General features: G+C 30.7%; 1 protein-coding gene across 1 annotated transcript in view; it reads left to right on the forward strand.

Annotated features, from left to right (window-relative positions):
- The first annotated feature begins 12,664 nt into the window (after positions 1 to 12,664).
- Positions 12,665 to 14,028, forward strand: part of LOC123004099 (suppressor of cytokine signaling 2-like) — an 8,744-nt gene continuing 7,380 nt past the window's right edge. Inside the window, exon 1 of the mRNA XM_044397214.1 lies at positions 12,665 to 12,919. The gene's annotated coding sequence lies outside the window, so the exon portion shown is untranslated. The remainder of the gene's footprint in view (positions 12,920 to 14,028) is intronic.

A 14,028-nucleotide genomic window follows, 5' to 3' on the forward strand; every position in this document is an offset into this window, starting at 1 on the left:
TCAAGTTATAGTAACTTCTTTTGATATTGTGAGAAATTCATTAGCATAAGAAAAAAATAGAATATCAAAGTTATTCAAATTTAGATTAAATAGATTTTATTTGTATTTATGAAAAGCATAACACAATTGTGAAAAAAAACTTGGCGTTTTTTCAGTGAGAAATATTTCCATGGCAAACTATGATGGATAGTAATGAATTTCTTCTATTGTAAAAAAAGTCAAAAGAAAAAATTGGGGCCTTCTATTTGAAAAAAATCAGTTACAGGTATTTGAAGTTTCCCAAACGGTAGCCTTAAATTTTGGAGGTTTGTTAATTATTTTTTTATTGGTCTAACCTTTCTTTTTCATATGCCCAAATACGATTTCAAAATAATTGAAAATGGTAGAGTTATCGATTTTTGGAGAGGAAGATGCAAATTAAAAAATTAAAAAAAAGTCTAATTATTTCAAAAACGGTTAAATTTAGACCAAAGTTTTAGATAAATATCACAATTAGAACTCCCAATTCTTCTAATGTGGGGGCCTGTAGAAGGTTCAAGATAAATAATAAAATCTGTGACATTCAAAGATGACGGTCACACGAAACGATGTTTTTCGTCACTTGAACAATAATAATGGTTCCTGGAAAGCCCCATTAGGACGCTTCGTGATTGAAGCAATTAATTACGTAACGAGATTATGACAGTGCGGATTATGATCTGATAATCTTGCATAAATAAACCCGCAAAAGCTCGATTAATGGCCATGCTGACACAAAAATTTCGATTTTTTTTGATTAAAATAACGCCTCATTTCACTTAATGGGGTTAGAGGTCGTGACAAGCAATTTCCAACGAAAAATTGAATTGTTTTAGGTCACTACCAAATCCTATTTGTATAGTTTTGTTGATTTTTAGATAAAGAGGTGACGCAATTATAAAACGTTATTTTCGTAAAAGACAGTTCCGAGAAAGTTTCATTATAAAAATAATTATCAAAGTCATTGTTGGAACTGCCACCGGATCTACCGTTCTCAATCCTTGAATTTTTATTAAATTGTTACAAAAATCCGGCGAACAAAGTCGAAAGAGTCAATTTTATGTTTATTTGGGAACGTTTTTAGTGCGAAAGCGGTTCGAGGAAAATACGTGTTTATTGCACGGGTAATTAATCAATAAGTTCAAGCGGACACGTGGTTATTACCCAATTTAAGAATGCAACAAATCGGTCTCTTTCTTGTGTTTTAATTAAAAATAAATAGTAAAAAACAAGTTTCATAAGGCCAGGCTTGAAGCACGAATTCAAGTTGAAAAAACGAGTGGCGCAGCTTCATGAGTTTTTTATACTTTTTTTGTAGGCAGTTTTTAAACAAAAATTTTTACTTATTGTTGTGACGTTTGATAAATTTGACTTTTGACTATTATATTAATATATCTATTGTTTTTATGCTATTTTTTCTGTTTTGCGCATTTGAGGTAAATTTTTAACATAAAAGTCTATTTTTCAAAATTTAATAACTTTTGCTCTAATAAGGTTGTGGTGGGTAATAACTGTCACAAAGTTTGAAAGTTCGATTTTCGAAATGTCAAGTCTCAAGTATTTTTCAAAATTTTGTTGATTAACAATGAAAACTGCAAATATTTCATGCCCAACACCTGAAAAAAAATCGCTCAAAATGCCGCTGAAAATCACCATTACCAACTTATAGAAAGTAAATTTTACTAATAGTACTATAGTCTTTTTCAACACCCAAATTGGTGTTGAAATGGCTCATTAAAGCATCCGTTTTAGTATATTAAAGAACGCGTTTCGGAAGGCAAATTTTGTGGAACGAGTCATTTTTTTTAATTTAGAAACTTTTGGTGGTGGTTGGTAGTAAATGTAACAAAGTTTGAAAAATTCGATAGTCAAAGTGTCAAGTTTGAAGTATTTTTCAAAATTTTGTTAAATTAACAATAAAAATTGCAAATATTTTATGTAGAACACCTGAAAAAAAAAAGACCAACCTCTAGAAAGTAAATTGTACTACTCTATTTCAGCACCCAAATTGGTGTTGAAATGCCTCATTAAAGCATCGGTTTTGGTATCGAAATAAGGTTTCTTTTAGACGCAAAATAGAAAAAATGCTCATTGTGACAGCGAAATAGAAAAAATTGTTTTCTACTTTTTAGTACATTTTTCATTTTTGTAATAAAAGCTTATTTTTAAGACATTTTATTTTTGTATACGCTCCCAAAAATAGCTATGAAACGTAAAAATTTCAAGTTTATTATTTGGATTTTAGAATTTGGAAGATTTCAAAAATGGCTCTCTTTAACGGATGTTTTTGTGCTTTTTGTGTTTTTGAAGTAAATAAGAAATTGTTTAAATTTAAGAACTTTTGGTTGTGGGTGGTAATAAATGTCACAAAGTTTGAAAAATTCAGTTTTCGAAGTGTCAAGTCACAAGTATTTTTTAAAATTTTGTTGAAATAACAATGAAAACTGCAAATATTTCAACACCTGAAAAAAAAACGCTCAAAACGCCGCTGAAAATCACCATTACCAACCTCTAGAAAGTAAATTGTACTAGTCTATTTGAGCACCCAAATCGGTGTTGAAATGGCTCATCGGTTTTGGTATCGAAATAAGCTTTCTTTTAGACGCAAAATAGAAAAAATGCTCATTGTGACACCGAAATAGAAAAAATGTTTTCTACTTTTTAGTACATTATTCATTTTTCTAATAAAAGCTTATTTTTAAAAAACGTTTTCTTTTTGTATACGCTCCCAAAAATAGCCATGAAACAAAAAGTTTCAAGTTTATTATTTGAATTTTAGAATTTATAATTTCAAAAACGACAATTGCTAAGATGGCTCTCTGTAACGGATGTTTNAATGGTTTAAATGGCTCTCTTTAACGGATGTTTTTGTGCTTTTTATGTTTTTGAAGTAAACAAGAATTTTTTTAAATTTAGGAACTTTTGTTTGTGGGTGGTAATAAATGTCACACAGTTTAAAAAATTCGATTTTCGAAGTGTCAAGTCTCATGTATTTTTCAAAATTCTGTTGAATTAACAATGAAAACTGCAAATATTTCATACACAACACCTGAAAAAAACGCTCAAAACGCCGCTGAAAACCACCATTACCAACCTCCAGAAAGTAAATTGTACTAGTTTATTTCAACACCCAAATCGATGTTGAAATGGCTCATTAAAGCATCGGTTTTGGTATCGAAATAAGCTTTCTTTTAGACGCAAAATAGAAAAATTATTTTCTACTTTTTAGTAAGTACATTTTTAATTTTTCTAATAAAAGCTTATTTTTAAAAAACGTTTTCTTTTTGTATACGCTCCCAAAAATTGCTATGAAACAAAAAGTTTCAAGTTTATTATTTGAATTTTAGAATTTATAATTTCAAAAACGACAATTGCTAAGATGGCTCTCTGTAACGGATGTTTTTGTGCTTTTTATATTTTTAAAAGTTTTTTAAATTTAGGGAATTTTGTGTCAATTGGCTTTTTTTTTAATTTTCTCCAAAAATGTACAAAAAAATTTATTATCAGTTTCACTAATGAACTGTTCAGCTTTTCAAGAAAATAATAAATCTATCTACTATTTCAACAAAGCGGCCGTACATTTTCCATGTTACTTCCCTTTTAAATTCGCTTCTATTTATAACCAATTCTTATCTTGTCTTATCTATTTTAAAACAGTTTGTGGGATTAGTTGGAGAATCAGTGGTTTGTTTTCCTTTTCTTTCCTATCAATCTCTTCCCATACATATTTTATTACTACTGAGTATTATTCCTTCCTTGTTTACCCCAAGCATTTCTTATCATTCTTATTAAAAATACAAATTTGCTTGATAAATGCCAATCTCGTCACCAAAGCCGTGTTTACACCATCGCAATGCATTCGCGTGACGTCACACCCAAAAATCGATCACTTACGTCACATTGAGGTTATGTCCAGCGTCGTCGCGAATTCGGGGGTGTGGTGTGTGATTCCCGGAATTGCTATTAATAACCGGATCGATCCGGGAGTCTAAATTCGGGCCGGCCCCACACTTTGCCGGATTATTGACGTTGTTACATTAAAATTTTATAATATGCACATAAATAGAATAATCCGTGGAACCGCCATATGCATATTTAATGCCGGATTGATTTGAATAAGTGCGCACTATAACGGAGTCTACTTGATTTTTAAATAATTACCGTACAATAGCTTCTTCGTGGAAGTGGCAATGTTTAACCTCTTTATTGTGTTGTATTATTGGAGTTCTGGGAACGGCAATTTGTGGAAAATCGAACCACTTGTTGGGGTATCGATCTCATCCCTATTTAGCACCAATTGAATTTTCTTGGTATTTTATTTTCCAAAACAAGTAGCGTGTGACACACACAGTGTTGCCACGTCTGGTAAAATAAAAACTTTCCTAATTTCTGATGATTTTTTGGAAATGTGACTAGTTCCAGCAGAAAATTAATGTATTTTTAAATATTTTTTTTAAATCGAGTATTTGCCCAAATGTTAGTCAAATTAACTTTTTTAATTTGATTTTTTAATTATTAGTGAATTCAGTCAGAAATGATGATGTTTTTTTGCACGTTTTTTAGACATGCATAAACTCAAATGCTAAATTTTCTCAAAAACAAGTTGAAAAATCAAAAGATAGTTCTGTTTTTATAAACGATATTTCACTCAACTAGGTAAAAAATCGCTAAAATGGGTCAAAAAGTGCATTATTTTGTCTATTTCTAAACGTTTTAGTATGTTTATAGCCAAAAACAGAAAATTTATCAAATTAGGCCAAAAATAGTGTTATTTTTGCATTTTTAGAGTGTTTCAGCACGTTTTTAAAATAGATTCACATTTTTGCTAAAACTGACTGAAAAATTACCAAGTTAGATTGAAATTGATATTATTTTAGCGTGTGATTTAGTTCGTTTTTGAACCAGAGACTCATTTATTTTGCAGGATATTGTCAAAACATGCTTAAACACAACAAAAATAAATCCAAATTGATGTTATTTCATTTGTTTCATTCGATTTAGCTCTTTTGTGTTATTTTTGCTTTTTGCACGTTTTTGAAATGAAAACTATTTTTTTTTTATTTTTCTAAAAATATTGAAAAATTTGATATTATTTTATTTGTTTCGTTCGATTTAATTCGTTTTTGGACCAAAGACTTGCAAGATCTTGTCAAAATGCGCCTAAAAATCACAAAAACGAATCTAAATTGACTGTTTCACTCGATGTAACTGATTTTTGAGCAAAAATTAATCAAAAAAAAAACTAAAAATTGGTCAAAAATAGTGTTATCAATAACTTTCTCAAGCATGTTTTTATACTAAAGCCTCTTTTTTCGCAATAGTTTACTAAAACAAATCAAAAAATTACCAAATAAATCCCAAAATTGTAATATTTATCTCTTTTTTGAGCGTTTCAACACGTTTTTCGGCCAGAAACGCAATTATTTCGCAAAAATTCTTTAAGAACAAACAGAAAATTTACTAAAAATGAAATGAAAACAAATTTTCAGAAAATTTGTTCAATAATTGGCTCTAAAACTAACTATTTATTTTGCAAGAACTTGTCAAAACATGCCTAAAATTCAGAAAAACAAATCAAAATTCATGGTATTTTCTTTGATTCACTTCATTTAACTAGTTTTTCAGTAAAAAGTAATCAAAAACAAGCAGAAAAATCGAAAAATTTGATCGAAAAGTACTTTTCTTAAACTTGTAAAAGCGTTTTCCTACTAAAATCTTACGTTTTTCTAGAACAAACCAAAAAATTACCACAATAAATAAAAAATCAAATAATTTTTGCCTTTTTCGAGTGTTTTAGCACATTTTTCAGCTTAAATTTTATCAAATTAGGTTAGAAATAGTATTATTTTTGTCTTTTTCGAGTGACTGAGAGCGTTTTTAAAATAAAAACAAATTTTAACAACAAATTTTTCTAAAATTGTCTGAAAAATTACCAAATTAGATCGTTATGGACATTATTTTAGCATGTTTCGCACGATTTAGTTCGTTTTTGAACCAGAGACTCATTTATTTTGCAGGATATTGTCAAAACATCCTTAAACACAACAAAAAGAAATCTAAATTGATTTTATTTCGTTTATTTTATTCGATTTAGCTCTTTTTGAGTGAATTTTTGTCAAAAAAATAGGACGAAAAATAGAAAGTATTGTCGAAAATGGTGTTAATTGCAAGATTTTGCTAAAACAAACCAAAAAAACATCAAATTAAGCCATTATTTTTGCCTTTATCAAGTGTTTTAGCATGCTTTTCAATTAAAAACGTAAATGATTTGGTGTCAAATTTAAAATTTAATTTGGCAACCTTGACTGTCAAATTCACACGTCATACTTTTATAGGCAATTTGCTAATTTAGAAAAGGATTACTACTAATTCGGTATTGCCAATAGATTTTTTGTCACCCGGTATTTCCCAAATTGTAATTAAAAACTAACCAAAAAATGATAGAATTAGACTAAAGGAAATGGCGAGATTTATGTAAAAAAACGTTAACTTGGAACTTGGACAGTATTAACAAAAATAAATCTGGTAACTTTTCAGCTCATATCTGGTGAATTTAATTGTTTTGATCTGACAACACTGGTGACACACGCATTTAAACCATTATCGGAATCGCAGCTTACTCATTGTCTTCGGATTTATTGAAACAATGACAATTTCCCGGAATTTGTGAGTAATTAAAAAAATGATCGCCCTTAAAGAGGCGCCAGAACAGCCCGATAACGAGTTATATTTGTCATTAAAAATCAAAATTCCCCGAACGGCTCATTATTATTATCGATATGATAAAATAAACGCTTCCACTTATGAATTTTCTGAAAAAGTGGCACATAACGGTGCACCCATTGTTTAGCATTCCCACACGGCTAATTACCTGTAATTATAACCAATCAAAATGGCCGAAATTAGCCTTCACTGAACCCATTTTCTAATAATAAATGGATCACGGCGATTGTTTATCGAATTTCTACCGAGAATCGCTGCATTCAAAATGCTGACCGTTTTTGGTGCGAGTACAGAGATCGTCAAAATGTTGACACGGCGCCATCTGGGGGTCACGTTCGAAGAAGGCTAATAAACGAGAATTTACGACCCATCATCCCGGCCGTAAAACCAACGGACCATCGCTCGATTCGGAGAATGAATCAATTATCTCAGGATCAAATTCTCGATATAATATCGATTATCGGACTGATAAGAGTCAATTGATGACGTCAAACTGAAGGATATGATTAAATATTGCGGCTTTTTTGCTTCAAAAGTTGATACTACTGATTATTTTACAAAATACTGGCCATTAAAGACGTAATTCGACTTTTGATACGTTTACAGGGTGTCTCAGTGAGATTTAATTAATATTAAAAAAATTGTAAATTGCGTCACCCGAAATTTTTTTCAATTATATAGGATGTCTCAGAAATAAGGTTGCAAAAACTTGTGTTTTTCTTCAAAAAAACATCCCATTTTTTTTCTGCACTTTCGCATAGTTTTTGAATAAAATACTTACACAAAACTAAGAATATGTAATATTTTTAGTACATTTTAGCACATAGTAATACAATTTTTTTGATTACAAAATAGTACCCATATTATGTGAGATAAAAAATCACGAAATTAAATCGAAAATGATGTTATTTTTCACTTTTTCAAGTGTTTAAGAGAGTTCTTCAGCCAGAAATGCAATTATTTTGCAAAATTTTGTCCAAACCAGTCGAAAAGTCGTTAAAAATTGTGCTATTTTTGCTTTTTTAAGCTAATAAACTGTGTTTTTTTTCGTTAAAACAGACTAAAACTTACCAAATTAGATCGGAAATGATAATATTTTTGCCGTTTCAATTATTTTTGAACCTTTTTAAAATAACATTTTGTTCAAAAAGGCCCAAAATGACCAAATTATATGGAAAATTATGCTATTTTTGACATTTTCGAGAGTAAAACAATGTTTTTCAGCTAAAAATAGGCCACAAAATCACTAATCTAGATTCAAATTATCGTTCTATTTTAGTTTGTTTTACTGGATTTATTTTGGTGACCTAAATACCTACTTTTTCTCGAAAAAAATTATTCACAAGCAAGAAAACACCTTTTAAAACGTTTAACGTGTTTTTGAGTTAAAAGATTTTGCAAAATGACCAAATTTGGTCGAAAATAACATTTTTTTTGACTTTTTCAGTTTTCCTTTCCGACATTTTGCTCAAGTAAGCCGAGAAATTATTAGATACAAAATGGTGTTTTTTGCTTATTTTTGAGTAAAAATCTCAATACCCAAAAATTAATTAGGCAAAAAATTGTTTTAGTGCCATTTATTTTCAAGCGAATAAAAACGTTTTTGAGTTTATTTTGCCGAAATTCGAATAACCTAAAAAAATTTAATCTCCAAACATATTTAAATCAAGAGTAAAGAGCAACAAGTAAATGAACAAAATAATTAGTACCCTTTGCAATTAATGAAATCATAACAATGCGTATAAAGAATCGGAGTTGTTTATTAATCGAACTAGTGCAGTTAGTAGTGCAAAATGTCGAATGCTGATGAGCTACAATGTACCTCTCTAGAAATTTTTAAAGTAGCAAAAAGACAAGAAAAAAACAACATTAATGTCATGGTAAAAGTAGAAACGCTTAGGCGCAAAAATAGAATTTTTACTCCTGTAGTTTTTTATTTTCTTCAAATCTTCAAAATAATTCTATTTTATAACTTAAGGTAAAACTTTTCTTTTTTTATTTACATTTTATTTTATATTTATTCATAAAAGTACTCACTTTTGTGATGTTTGCAAATAAAGAATATTTAACTTTAAATATTAAAAAAATCAAATTATATAGGGTGCGCTAGAATTCGCGCCCCAGAGAAAAATTTCAAGTAAGAACTCACCTTATATGGCATTTTTCTTTGGGGCCCGAGTTCTGGCGCACCCTGTATGTAATTGTTTCAAAAAAGTGTAATCTTCTACCTGCACATTTGCTTTCTTTAAATACTCAGTTTTAACAAAACAATATTTTGTTTATAATTCTTATATTTTTATTTTGTTATTTATTTTTATTATTATTTTTTACCATTGCAAGTTTTTGTGTAGGTATAATAAATTTTCAAAAAGATAAAATTTTCCTCAAATGTATCAAATTTTCTAATCAAAAGTTTAAAACAAAACATTGAAAAACTAATAAAAGTATAGCAAAAAATAATAAATAAGTAAACAAATTAACATGTGGTAAAACAAAAGCCCACATAAATAAAAAAATCAAGTGTGTATTGTAACTCATTTCGTAAACACTCTGTATACGTGTAAATAACTTTAGTTACTTAGTATCTATGACTTCTGTATACAAATTTTTAAATATTTTAACGATAATTGAAAATTAATACACTTTATCACCTCGTTGGGCCATCCTGTATACCAGGTTTCACAAAATTTTGTCCATTTGCTAGATTTCGCCAATTCACTTGACATAACTTTTCGGAGAAAAGTGAACAAAAGGTGTTGAAACCTGGTTTACAATTTTTTTAATGATCAATAGACACAATTAGATGTAAACAAAAGTAATTGGAAATAAATTTATTTCATCATCGAAAATTTGAAATAATTGCAAAAACGTATTTCGGTGAAAACCATTATCATTTTCCATTTATTTAGTAATTGCATGTCATCTAAAGGGGCAAACATTCCGCGATGAATTCGTTGCGAAAAATGGGAATTCTGACTAAAATAAATCACATTGTATAGTGTGATGACAATCAACAGATCATAATTATTATTAGAATTGCGTTAAAAGAAACAAATAATCCTTAAAACGAACTCTGTGATTAATCACGTCATCTCTTACGTAAAGAAATCGTTTTTGTTATAGAAATAGTAGTTTGGAAAATATTTCAAATTGCAAAATGGCTAATTATGTTATTACTCTGCAAACTTGTGCAATGTTGAATTGTTTTCAAATTAGTTAAAATCTTTGACGCTGACTTTACACATTCCGTTCTCGGTGAACAATGGCAACTTTGATTAGATTTTCTCCTGAAAATGCGATAATTAATAATTTCCATATCTCGTCAAAATGATAACAGTTTCCTGCAATGACTCCCATAATTATTATGTGAAAAGATAAAAGCACTTTGTATGCAATTATCTGCGATTTCGGAAAATTCGTAGGGGGTTTATTTGCTTTACAATTGGAGCGAATTGAGTAATAATCACACAACTCGAGTTCCCGGAATTCGATAAAAATCATAAAACGAAAATTCACCCGAATAAAGGAGCGTCAAAAATTAAGAAATGGACACACTTATACAGGGTGTTACGGCTAAACCCCACATCAGAAATATTGGGAGTTCTAACAATAATATTTATCTAAAATTTTGTTTATATCCATAATCGGTTAGGTGCTACTCAATGAAAATATTTTCAAGATGGCGACACTTCCTGATACACCGGAAGTGGATATCAACTTCGTTATTTTAAATAGAAAGCTGTGTTTTTTATTGCGTTTTTGGATTACTCAGGTGATTTTGAGAGAGTTTTTATTAGCCTTCCCTATACCTAAGTTTAACCGTTTTCGAGATATTTAGACTTTTTWAAWTTTTTTTGGATTTGAATCTTCCTATTCAAAAATCGATAACTRTACCAGTTTTTATTATGTTGAAACCGTATTTGGGTATACGAAAYAGAAGGGTTAGGTCTTTGCTTTGGTGTATTCATAATTGGAAAAATAATCAACAAACCGCCAAAATGTGAGGTTACGTTTAGGAAACTTCAAACACCCTTAACTCAATTTTTCTAAATGAAACACCCCAATTTTTTTTCACTAAATGGAGGAGAATTTAGTTCTGCTTCGATCTGTATTAAAATTCCCTATACCTATGTTTGATAGTTTTCAAGTTATAGTAACTTCTTTTGATATTGTGAGAAATTCATTAGCATAAGAAAAAAATAGAATATCAAAGTTATTCAAATTTAGATTAAATAGATTTTATTTGTATTTATGAAAAGCATAACACAATTGTGAAAAAAAACTTGGCGTTTTTTCAGTGAGAAATATTTCCATGGCAAACTATGATGGATAGTAATGAATTTCTTCTATTGTAAAAAAAGTCAAAAGAAGAAAAAATTGGGGCCTTCTATTTGAAAAAATTCAGTTACAGGTATTTGAAGTTTCCCAAACGTATCCTTAAATTTTGGAGGTTTGTTAATTATTTTTTTATTGGTCTAACCTTTCTTTTTCATATGCCCAAATACGATTTCAAAATAATTAAAAATGGTAGAGTTATCAATTTTTAGACAGGAAGATGCAAGTTCAAAAAATTTCAAAAAAGTCAAAATATTTCAAAAACGGGTAAATTTAGGTATAGGTAAGTCTGATAAAAACTCTCTCAAAATCCCTTGAGTAATCCAAAAACGTATTAAAAAACATAACTTTCTATTGAAAATAACAAAGTTGATACCCATTTCCGGTATAACCGGAAGTGTTGCCACCTTGAAAATATTTTCATTGAGCAGGATCTAAACAATAATGGCCATAAGCAAAATTTTAGATAAATATCACTATTAAAATTCTCAATGGTTCTAATGTGGGATTTACCCGGAACACCCTGTATCAGATTTCGGAAAAGTGGTTTTTATGGATTTTTCAAACAAAGAATTTATCACAGAACTGTCCTGTATTTGATGAACAAATAAAACTTTTAACACGAATTAACAATCAAATGGCGTGAACTATGACAAAAAACTTATGTAAATGTATGATAAATGATTCCATTCCTAAGAAATGTGATAAATATAGCACCAGATGTGAATGGCTTCTTAATTGTTTCGGGTGCATGGGTCTTTTATTTTTTGTAAAAAAAATTCAACAATCTGTAACACCTAGAGAGATTAAACTAGATTTGAGGAACTGATATTTGATAAAAACAAAAATCCCCAGATATGAATCCTTTCCTTGTACTATTTTTTCACTCCAGAGCTGTCTTATCTAATTCACCACTTCCTGACATTCAAAACAAAAACAAAATAATTGAGCAAAAACCGCATATTTGTAATTATTCTTCTTATTACATTCTAAGTAAAACTGCTTGCGTACTTATTTGACTCATACGCCCTCAAAGAATTAAAAATACAGAGTGATCCATAAATTATTTAAATTCGTCACACAGCTGTGATTCAATGATTTACGACCAGAAAAACTCATTACGAATGCAAATTGCGTTAATTGTTTGTTTTTATTCTTCACTTCACTCAATTAATTGTCCGTTGCTATGCAATGTCATAAATTTTGACACTTTTGATTGTCCGTTGCTAAGCAACACCACACACATTCCTGTAAATAATGGGATTATGTTTAGTCCAGCGCCAACTGGTATTTGTTGACGTCATTGTTGCCAACCTGCGAAACAGTTTTGGGACCTCTGTTTACGCGAGTTGTGGATCTAACCCGCGGCTAAATATATACATATATACGTGCCTTCTACGAACTGAGGATTCCCTGAAATACTCCAGCCAGAGCGCCCCCACTCCACAGCCTGCTTAGCGTGAAGTGAAAACACGTTTTATCATTCTCAGAAGGCTGTGTTCGCGCTGTCTCTCTCCAACATTGACATATTGTCGGTGTTCTCACTCTAAACGTCACACAAGCGACGGTTGTCGTCGGCGCTTCGCTCGTTTTCCATCTCGCATTCGGTAAGCGGCAGTTCGCCCGACAAGTCAAATCAATAACATAACCTAAAAGTAGTGTAACAAAAAAGAAAAAAAAGTCACCGAGTCGGCCTAGGAGAACAATTGAAAGTGTCTTATTGTAAAAATGTGTCCCAGTGCGACTAGTGTGACGCGGACTAGTGCATAAACAAGTGCAAGTTCCTTTTTGGGATTATTCACAATGTGCCTACTCGGATGGTGTCCTCAAGGATTAGGATTAGGTAAATTGACACGCCTTCTAGATCCGTGGGACAATGACAGAATTCGAAGCACATGGTTACGACACAGTGTAAATGACCCTGAAATTGAGTTTCTTAATGAGAAATCATTATCTCTTCAGATTCTCATTTCTCAGTACACAAGCCTTTCTTATCTGGCACTAAAACAAATGAATGACGACCATCGAAACCATTTCGCCGCCCACTGGATCGCGTGCGTCTATTTTCGTGCGTAAACACACCATCATGATTTTTCGGGAAATTCGTCTAAATTTGAATTTCCACGTACTTTCGCGCCGAACTGAATTATTTATGGAGTTCCTGGGAAAACTATAACAAATCTATTCCACTCATAAATTATTCAAACTGTACCACATGCTAATTACTCTTATTACCATAATTTTTGTCAAAATCAAGTTCAACAACCTCTTCCTTCCGGCTTTTCTCCACCAATCACAACGGTAAATTATGCTCAATTTTCGAGACAAGTTGGCCGCGCGCTGTCAATTCTGACAGAAAATCAAAGCCGACCGGGATCGCAGGGTTCAAGCACCGTGTTATACAATTGTTGACTTTACGTAACGATTTTTCTAGTTTGCATCAAAAACGTCAATCATTTGACGGTTTCTGGGAAATTTGGGTGTATTATTACGGTTTTTCCTCACTCAATTGTTTTTAAAAATGGCGAATTCCAAGCCACCGCGATCTGTCATTATATTGTCATTTGAAACAATTCAATGCGTAATTTTAAACACCTGTTCGCTCATTATTCATGCAATACTATCATTATTTGTAATAGTTGTGTTATGTAATGCGATATTTGAAACATCTGATGCATATTTCCATTTTTGCAACAAGTGTCAAATCCGGAAAGTTGGTGCAACTATTAATTGTTTATCAGAAAGCGCGGCCTTGGCGATTTTGATTGTGTCGCAAGGTCGCCTTAAGCACCGCAAATACAGGGTGTTTTCTTAAAAAATTGCAATCAACACTAATAAAATGACGGGTGTTTTTTTCACAAACTATGACGCCAAATTTAAATGTTTAAAAATATCTGTCAAAATAGTTTGACATTAATTTTTTGGCATTTGACATTTTTTATGTTTATTTAA

Source organism: Tribolium madens, unplaced genomic scaffold (assembly GCF_015345945.1).
Source record: "Tribolium madens isolate multiple individuals breed KSU strain unplaced genomic scaffold, Tmad_KSU_1.1 Scaffold_1;HRSCAF=32;Tcas5.2_LG8, whole genome shotgun sequence".
In the NCBI taxonomy this organism is placed as follows: Eukaryota; Metazoa; Arthropoda; class Insecta; order Coleoptera; family Tenebrionidae; genus Tribolium; species Tribolium madens.